This window comes from Triticum dicoccoides, chromosome 7B, assembly GCF_002162155.2.
Source record: "Triticum dicoccoides isolate Atlit2015 ecotype Zavitan chromosome 7B, WEW_v2.0, whole genome shotgun sequence".
NCBI lineage: Eukaryota > Viridiplantae > Streptophyta > Magnoliopsida > Poales > Poaceae > Triticum > Triticum dicoccoides.
Genome location: NC_041393.1, coordinates 194,472,612 through 194,483,049, shown reverse-complemented (window position 1 = coordinate 194,483,049; position 10,438 = coordinate 194,472,612).

The following is a 10,438-nucleotide window of genomic DNA, read 5'->3' as shown; positions in this document are numbered from 1 at the left end:
TTCTACCAATGACTTATGTTGGCTTGAGATCTTTGTAGTTGGGCATCATTTGGATCAAGGTGCACATGGTATGATATTTTCCATCCAAGGCTCTTAGGATCTTCTTGACGATGAATCTGTCGGTCATCTCTTCGCTTCCTAAGCCGGCAATCTCATTTGTGATGAGAGCAAGACTAGAGTACATTTCAGCGACTCCTTCACCATCCTTCATTTTAAACTTGTCAAGTTGACTTTGAAGCACATCCAATTTGGATTCCTTGACGGACTCGGTACCTTCGTGCATATCAACCAAAGTATCCCAAATTTCCTTTGCATTCTCAAGACGGCTGATTTTGTTGAATTCTTCGAGGCACAATCCGTTGAACAGGATATCGCAAGCTTGAGCATTATACTGCAACATCTTAAATTCTTCTGCGGTTGCTTCATGATCTGGTTCTCTTCCATCCTCAAAGTATTCACCTTGCAAACCAATACATACGATAGCCCAAACGATGGGGTTATGACCAAGAATATGCATTTTTAGCTTATGATTCCAACTAGCAAAATTAGTACCATCAAAGTAAGGACCTTTATGGTGGTAATTTCCCTCGCTAGATGCCATACTCTCCTAGGTTGTGAAACCAAGGCTATGATCACCAAAAGCTATGGAAATCTAGGCAAATGGAGACCAAAGCTCTGATACCACTTGTAGGATCGAAAGTAGGTCTAGAGGGGGGGGGGGTTGATTAGACTACTTGACCAAATAAAAATCTAGCCTTTTCCCAATTTAAAGTCTTGGCAGATTTTAGCAACTTAGCCCAAGTCAAGCAATCAACCTACACATGCATTTCTAAGAGTGTAGCAGCCGAAAGTAAAACATTGCATATGAAGGTAAATGGAAGGGTTTGGAGAAGGCAAACGCAATGTAGACACAGAGATTTTTGGCATGGTTCTGATAGGTGCTCCTATCGTACGTCCATGTTGATGGAGACTTCAATCCATGAAGGGTCACAGCTGCGCGAGTCCATCGAGGGCTCCAACTATGAAGGGTCCACGAAGAAGCAACCTTGTCTATCCCACCATGGCCATCGCCCACGAAGGACTTGCCTCACTCGGGTAGATCTTCACGAAGTAGGCGATCTCCTTGCCCTTACAAACTCCTTGGTTCAACTCCACAATCTTGTCAGAGGCTCCCAAGTGACACCTAAACAATCTAGGAGACACCACTCTCTAAAAGTTAATAGACGATGTGTTGATGATGAACTCCTTGCTCTTGTGCTTCAACTGATAGTCTCCCCAACAATCAACTCTCTCACACAGATTTGGCTATGGTGGAAAGAAGATTTGAGTGGAAAGCAACTTGGGGAAGGCTAGAGATCAAGATTCTAGTGATAGGATTGGAATGTCTTGGTCTCAACACATGAGTAGGTGGTTCTCTCTTAGAAAACTAGATGATTCCCCGCGCGTTGCTGTGGTAATTTATGCCAAAAAAATCATTAGAAAAACAATAGGAATTTATATAATTATGATTGCTTGTTACATGAGAAAGACACACACGCACGCATATTAGTTTACTCCTTTGATATTGGCTATAGTGGCTTTGCTTTTCTGGTTTCGTATAGTTTTAAGTTATATTAAAAGTCTTAACTATGACACGAATATATGTGTCTTCTCTTTGAACTCACCTCCCAATGTTGTATGGCCTAACAATAACCAGGATTTTTTTCAGAAACTACTATGAAAATTAGTGAAGGATTGAACATTGAATTTAATAAAAATGATAACACGTACATGAAGTGAGTAGATGCCACTGATGATAAAAGGGGCGTAAAATGCAAGTATAATCAAGAACACATGCCATAATATGACTGAATTCATGATGTTTGTAAGTACCAGAGGGCTTGGTAGCCAATTATTATTATATTGTTTTGTGCATACCTATGCCCAGACGCTTGGATAACAAAAAATTCTTATAGGGCTTAAGCATGAAGACTGAAAGAGGCTCACTAGACCTAAAATTCCTAAAGCTCTGCTTTGAAGCCTACATATTATACTAACTTCGTATGTATAAAAAACTTGAAAATGAGAAAGAATGAAATCTCTAACATTTTATGAAGTAACATGTATGGTTGCAAAAAATTGTGCTGCCAAAATAAATAATAGCTTTCTTAAATGATCAAGAGTAGTATTTAAATAAGACATTCCAAAGTAAATGCCAACAAAAAGGAAAATAACTATGTAGAAACAACATGAGAAAGATGGATTATCATTTAAATACATTATAAAGATTACATTAGTTCACCTAACTTGCCGACTATTTGAATTTTCATCAGATGCCTTGTCCAAATGATAAAAAATTATATTTGCACAAACATCATGAGTGAGTGAGTCAATTTTAGCGTACTAATGCAACCCCCGTATGTTGGTATTGTTGTTGAAATGAAAACAAATAGTAATAAGAAAGGTAAAAGAATAATCAATATCCATAAGAAATCTAAATATGAACTGCAGTAGCACAAACCATCGCCCTTGCCTACAACATGCGCAAATGATGACTGAATCTAGTGCAATGGACAACGACCTTCTCAATCGCCACTGCAACAGAGAGCAGCAAAGTCTCAGAGGTCATGAGGAAAAGAACGGATAATTCAAGGAGAAGAATAAAAAGACAACCATAGTGTCCTAGTGTTGCAACCATAACGACGCGACAAAAGAAGAGCGAGACAAATTGTTTGCAGATGATAACATGCAAATTAAAAGATTTCAGCCAAATGGGATTCAATGATCCACTTCACTCCAGGTCGTTAGATCATTGCTTACGAGGAAGCAATCAACATCCGGTCAACCACACACTGCAGAACAAAAAATAGCACTGAATTTTGTTAATTAAGCTACTTTTTCCGAGTCCTTCATAGTCTCAAAATACTACCTCATGTCCAGGTAAAATTTTCCATGATCATCCACAAACTGCAAACAAAAGTTACACATACGTACTCTGGCAGTAGATAAATTCAGTGGAGTAAAATAACTACACATCGTCTGCTTGAACAATCTATTTTTATTTCTGGTTTATGGCCTTATTATTACCTTTAATTTAGCATAACAGGAACCCCTTGGAAAGTGGCATCTTCTTCATGCTTGTAAGTGCAAGGCTCCTGTTGATGGTTGAATGACCCCAGCATCACCTTTAGATCCTCCACTACAAAACGTGACAATGTTATTTCCGGACAAAATGTTGCCTACCTTGCGGGACGAATGAAATAGAGGTCGTCTCACCTGCCTCCGCCTCTGTGGTGTTCTAGCCGAATGGCGATCACGGACAGCTTGGTGCCGGGCGGTGGGATTGTCAAATAGCCATGCTCGCGGTTGTGACATGCAAAGGGGACGGACCAAAGCATGCTGGCGGCAGCGTGACTTTGGCCGTAGTCCAAGCCGTGTATTGAATTTCGGCCGAGAAAAGCGGATTTCGGCCAAATTTCAGCCATCTCGGCCTAGGGCGAAAAATACCGTCCAGCGGAAAAAAAGGATTTTGGTCAAAATTTGGTCAAATTTAAGCCAATTTTTGTTCAAATTTTGGTCAAATTTCAACTGAATTTTTTAAAATGTCTGAAATTCGGCCATCTCGACCTGGAGCGAAAAATTTCACAAACCGAAAATCAAAACCTTGAGTCCAAGTGGATGCACTCCATGGCAGCGGTGGCAGGTCATGTTCTGGTTGCTGCAGCGCGTCACCAAAAAATTGCGGAAACAATATAATCAGGAATCAGGAGCAATCAAGAAAGAGCACATGGGCCGATCTAAAAATCTAGTCCATGTACCCTCGGTCGATCAACCTCACAAAGATGGGAGAGGAAATAAGGCCGTGGTAGATACTAATGTTAATGAGGCCATCTAATGGTTTGCGGAGAGGTGGAACGTTGGAAGGCTAAGAGAGAGATCAGGTGACGAATAGTGGAAGCCAAAAAATGCACGGCAGTGGAGGATGAGATAATGAGGTGATGAATTTTGCTGTTTGGTGTTCATATGTGGTTGCATTCATGAAAGGAAGAGATCCAGTAGGGGAGGCGGAAGAGATAGCGGAAGAGATAGCAGCGGAGAAAATGACGATGAGGATGGAGAGATTGATTTAGATCGGCTGTAGTTCGTGTGCAATATTACATTTTCTACAAAAGTAAGTACTCCTACAACATACTCTACATCCCAGGTTGGGCTATATTTAACAGCACCGATTTAAAGGGCAACACGCATGGGCTTGGATGTAATTTGTTGCATGCTTGCTTGGCAGTAATTAACTGCAGTGATTTGCTATAACTGCTTGGCACATTCATTATTGGCTTGTCTCACGCACGCATGCATCCAATCTCTTGTTAGCGCAGATCGCAGCTGCTTGACCCTTTGCCTGGACAATCAGAGAGATTAATTACGGACAGGAAAAATAGAGCTCACATATTAATATCAATGGGCGCCCCTCGCTGGCCCCTGCCAGATGAATTGATTGTTCCTTTGCTGAATTGTACATCCGTAAAATCTGCTGATGTGGCATGAGTGCTGAGTTGGAGTAGCTGCATGTTGAAGTGAGGTGGATAGCTTGCATGTCAAGAGAAATAGGATAGTGGGGATGAACTATTTAGGTATTATAGATGAGTAGTGCAAGTGTAGGCACGTTCTGATGGCTCTCTCTCAAATGGAGATGGGGTGGAGGGGTATATATAGCCTCCACACAAAATCCAACTATTACACACATTTGACCCAACTCGATCAGACCAAATAGAAGAACTCAGTGAGACCGATTCAGTTTAAAATGTGAACGTTAGGAATCTCGGTGGGACAAACATGATCAACTTGGCGGGACCGATGTTCTAGGGCGAGGGCAAAACCTCATCTCGGTGAGACCGGTTGCATGAACTCGATGAGACAGATTTTAGCAATGAGCAAACAGAGAGTTGGTCAAGCAAACTCGGTGGGACCAATCGCTCATTTTGGTGAGACCGAAACATTACGAAGGGAAACAGAGAGTTTGCAATGCGAACTCGGTGGGATTGATCGCTCATTTCGGTGATACCAAAACGTTACAAAGGGAAACAAAGAGTTTGCAATGCCATCTCGGTGAGACCGAGAGCCGTATCGGTGAGACCGAATTGTCTAGGGTTTCTGGCAGTGGCTATGTCAAATGAACTTTGTGGCACCGGATAGATCAAATCGATGGGACCGAGTTTGACTTCGGATTTTGGACATATTTGGAGCAGGAAAGTGGTTGAGGGTTTTGGAGCAATATCACTAAGCACTTTGAGCAAGTAGACCATTAAGTAACACCTTATCCCCTTTTAATAATATTGGCTTTCCTATGGACTCAATGTGATCTTGGATAACTAAAATGAAAATGAAGAGTCTTGAGCTTTTGTCAATCTTTGTCCTTGGCATTTTGAAGGGTCCACATCTCTAGTCCATGCCATGCCAATCATTGAACTTCCTGAAATATTTAACTTGAATCGATATTAGTTTAATGAGCTATATGTTGTTATGAATTACCAAAACCACCCGGGGATTAGTTGCACTTTCACGTGTCCTGTGAGGATTACATGAAGAGAGACTTCTTGGAATCAACCCTGCTAGGACGACGTTCCTGCCCGGCCACATCAACCATCTCCTCATCAGCATGCTGATAGCCCAACTTGTCATATGGTTGACTCATCATTTCAACATCATCTTCATAGGCACATGTATTGCAGTACCTAAAGAGGATCATCCTCGTCCATATCATCATCCAATCTTTGTTCTACGAGGGCGATTACATCATCCACTATTGGACCCCCTTCCTCGCGTCGTCCGCCGCTATCACCCGACACTACATGCGCTGGTAATTGCGTAGGCAGGGTGGTGGTGTTCATACCTGCTCACGATGTGTGGTTATTGGTGTGCTCTCGCCCGCTTCCAGATGAAGAAGATTCTTCGGCCATAGCAGCATCCAACCCTTGTAGTTTCCAAGCCACTACGGGGTCTCATTGTACTCTCCCCTGAGCCGTACTGGAGGAGGCAAATCCTCGTGCCCCGATTTCACACTCGACAAGGTAAACCTGAAGTGGCCACCAGGGATCGGCTCACCGTGGAACATGAGTCCCAAGGGCTTCATTATCACCACCTTTCCCACGTCCACCTTCTGGCCTTTGATCAAGTAGAGTACGGTGCATGGGGTTTCATCGGCCTGCAAAGACATGTCTGCAGCGTAAAACTTTCGAAAGGCAACAAAAATGGAATATTCTAAATATATGTTGGTGCGACGTGTAATTACTGTGAGGGCATCGAGCTCAGCCAAAGATAAAGGCCCGCCTAGTGCGCCAGAGACTAAGGACATGTTGCTATGAGCGGGTGCGGGTGCGTGAGCGGGTGATGGTGCGGTTGTGATGTTCATGGAGTTGCTCCTGACGAAGCTGGGCATGGGGAAATCATCTACTGTCTTGTCTGGATTTTCTTTGTCCAGTTGATGATAGCCGGGATCAAGTTAGTAGCAAAATCATTTCTTCAGGCATCTACAGCTGCAGCGACTGCCTGCTGGACCAACTCATTTTTCTCCTAAGCTACTTTTTTCGCGTCCTTAGATGCTTTTTCTCGAACGCAAGCTTCACCTTCTCATCTGAACTTTGTTTTTTGCTTCTTGGCCTTTGGGCCCTTGTTGTAAAAGATCTACCACGTGGTGTCGTCTCTGGCGCCGTGCACACGTCCATATTGCGACCGCTGGTCCAAAGGGAGTCCCTTAAGTTCGTTCAAGGCCCGGTTGAGAGGGGTGTCCCACTTGGGCCTCATCGATGAAGAATCGCTTTTGGCTGCAAGCTTGTGTTGCTTCTCCTACAGAAGGAACGTGAACTATTTACGAACGTGTAGTCAACTTGATCAGAAGCTAAATGTAAGGTGGTAAAATAATAATTACCAGTATTCTAATCAATTTCCTCGTGACCGGGTCCATGTAAAAGATCTTATTTTCCTCATCCCACTTGTAGCAGGCCCTAATGAAGTCACGCTCCAAGAGGGAGGTGAACTTCGCAAAGGGGTCTAGGAGACCCGCGGCTTCACGTTCCGCGTCCTCCTTATCCCATATGTGCCTTTTGCCAAGGTAGCCACACCTTCCGAGGCATTGGTTCTCCGTGTTCCTTTGCTGAAGGCTCTTGAATTTCGCAGCCTTAGCCTTGGCTGCCTTGATAGCGCAAGTGTCCTTGAACTTTTGGAACTCCTCTTCCGTAAGTGTCGGATTTCCCTCCAGAATCTTGGCCAGGGGTTTGTTAGCCTCAATAGCTCATTTCACCCTCCCTTTCCAGGAGGCCAAATCATTGCTGAACATGACCATGGCATGATTATTAATCTTTTTGATCTTCGGATCATCCCACGGGTGTTCTATGTGGTCATCCCGGTCGAGGAACTGGAATCTCTTGTGCAACTTCGTTAGGAGCAACTGCTTCAAATGTCCTTTACCCCTTAAGTCATTGTCGTTGATGCTCGTGCATTCCCGTAGGATGCATCTGACTTGGTTCCCGTAGCACTTGCGAGGTTCTTCCAGCTCTAATTGCTCAAACTTTCCAGGGGCCATCTTTGTGATCACCAGTCGTCCGATGCCGAGTTTGTTAGGTTTTCGTATCCTCTACTTCTTCTTTTTGTTAGCGGTTTCGACGCCGGTACCTTCCCCGCCGGTCTCGGTGCCGCCATCGGTGCCGGTGCCGTCGATGTCGATGTCGGCATTAGTACCATCATCGAGGCTGCCCTGCAAACCTTGACTGTGCTTAGCAGACAAATAGTCGCGATACTTTTGTTCACCCTCATAATCCATCTCGTCTGCATCATGGTCAGAAGGCCCGGTTTCTTCGTTTTTCGACATGTTTCCTACGATTAAGTCTCCTCGTTTAATTCTTAAACTATAATACAAATGAGTAATAACATAATAAAAAGGTGTATGGTTTTCCGGAATGCCGTTTCATTCCCGTCGCAGCAAATCCCGACAGTCAATATGCCTACTTTCTTGCACAAGTCATGCCAAAATTCACGGGAAATTCCGGCATGGCATTTGCTAAAAAGTGGACATATCGAGAGCTTGAAATTCACCAGAACGGAAATGAATCAATATTCTGGCAAAATATAGGCCACTCGGATCATTTACCCTGCACATAATCATCATTTTCCAAATATGACATGTCCAAAACATCACATGTCCAAATATGACATGTCCAATCACATGTCCAAATCACATGTCCACATATCACATGTCCACTTCAAATTTGCATATAACAGGAAGAAAAATATAGAACTTGAATAAAAATGCAAGAAGTTTTTTAAATATGGTTCATACCACCTAATTATATCACATGTCCATTTTTTTAGAACTTGGAGAAAAATATATCACATGTCCAAATTCTGATTTTTTAAATAAGGTTCATACCACCTAATTAACTAGGGTTCATACTAATTATATTTTTTTAAATACCAACAATTGCTTTACCTAAAAAAATTTAGATAGCAACAATTGCTTTAACGAAAAATAGCAATAGTTTGAAACCTAGGGTTCATGCTAACTACCACTAAAAAATACCCATTAATCTGTCCTAGGTTTTTTTAACTAGGGTTCATACTAATTCTAATTAACCAACTAGCACAAAAAAATAGCCTAGGGTTCATACTAACTAGCACTAAATAGCCAGGGTTCATACTAATAGAGAGAGAGAGAGAGAGAGCAGAGAGCAAAGAAGAGGGGAGGGGAGAGTGCTTACAGTGGGCGGAGAGAGAGATGGGGTCGGGGGAGATGGCGGCACCGAGACACGGCGAGGCGGGGTCGTGGGAGATGGCGGCGAGGCGGGGTCGAGAGAGACGACAGCGAAGAGCGAGGGTAGGGGCTCCGGCAAGGTCGGGAAGGAGGAGGCACATGCGCGCGGTGATGTAGAGGACAGACTTCGGCGGAGAGCGTGGGCTCTGACGAGGGCGAGGGCTGTTGGGGAACATAACAGAAATTCAAAATTTTCTATGCATCACCAAGATAATTCTAGGAGATTCTAGAAACAAGAGAGAGAGAGAGGATGAGCATCTTCAGACCATTGAAGATCACCAAGCGGAAGCGTTACTAGAACGCGGATGAGGGAGTCGTACTCGCGGCGATTCAAATCGCGGAAGATCCGATCTACACCGAACGGACGACGCCTCCGCGTTCAACACACGTACAGCCCGGGGATGTCTCCTCCTTCTTGATCCATCAAGGGGAGAGGAGAAGTTGAGGGAGAGCTTCGGCAGCACGACGACGTGGTGGTGGTGGAGCTTGCAGTTCTCCCGCAGGGCTTCGCCAAGCACAACTATGGAGGAGGAGGTGTTGGGGTGGGAGAGGGCTGCACTAGGGAAGGGGTATGGCAGACCTCCCACCCCCCCACTATTTATAGGGGGAGAGGAGAGGGCCCTGGCCCCCTTAGATCCCATCTGAGGGGGGGGGGCCAAAGGAGGGTGGCTTGCCCCCCAAGCCAAAGGGGGCGCGCCCCCTCTAGGGTTTCCCCCAACCCTAGGCGCATGGGCCCTAGGGGGTGGCGCCCAACCCACTTAGGGGCTGGTTCCCCTCCACATTCAGCCCATAGGGCCCTCCGGGGCAGGTGGACCCTCCTGGTGGACCCCCGGAACCCTTTCGGTGGTCCTGGTACAATACCGATAAATCCCTGAACATTTCCGGTGACCGAATAAGAACTTCCCATATATAAATCTTTGTCTCCGGACCATTCCGAAACTCCTCGTGACATCCGAGATCTCATTCGGGACTCTGAACAACATTCGGTAACTGCATACTAATTCCCATAACAACTCTAGCATCACCGAACCTTAAGTGTGTAGACCCTACGGGTTCGGGAATCATGCAGACATGACCGAGACAACTCTTCGGCCAATAACCAACAGCGGGATCTGGATACCCATGTTGGCTCCCAGATGTTCCACGATGATCTAATCGGATGAACCATGATGTCGGGGATTCAATCAATCCCGTATACAATTCCCTTTGTCAATCAGTATGTTACTTGCCCGAGATTCGATCGTTGGTATCCCAATACCTCGTTCAATCTCGTTACTGGGAAGTCACTTTACTCGTTCCATAATGCATGATCCCATGATTAACTACTTAGTCACATTGAGCTCATTATGATGATGCATTACTGAGTGGGCCCAGAGATACCTCTCCGTCATTCGGAGTGACAAATCCCAGTCTCGATTCATGCCAACCCAACAGACACTTTCGGAGATACCTGTAGTGTACCTTTATAGCCACCCAGTTATGTTGTGATGTTTGGTACACCCAAAGCATTCCTATGATATCCGGGAGTTGCACAATCTCATGGTCTAAGGAAATAATACTTGACATTAGAAAAGCTTTTAGCAAACGAACTACACGATCTTGTGCTACGCTTAGGATTGGGTTTTGTCCATCACATCATTCTCCTAATTAAGTGAT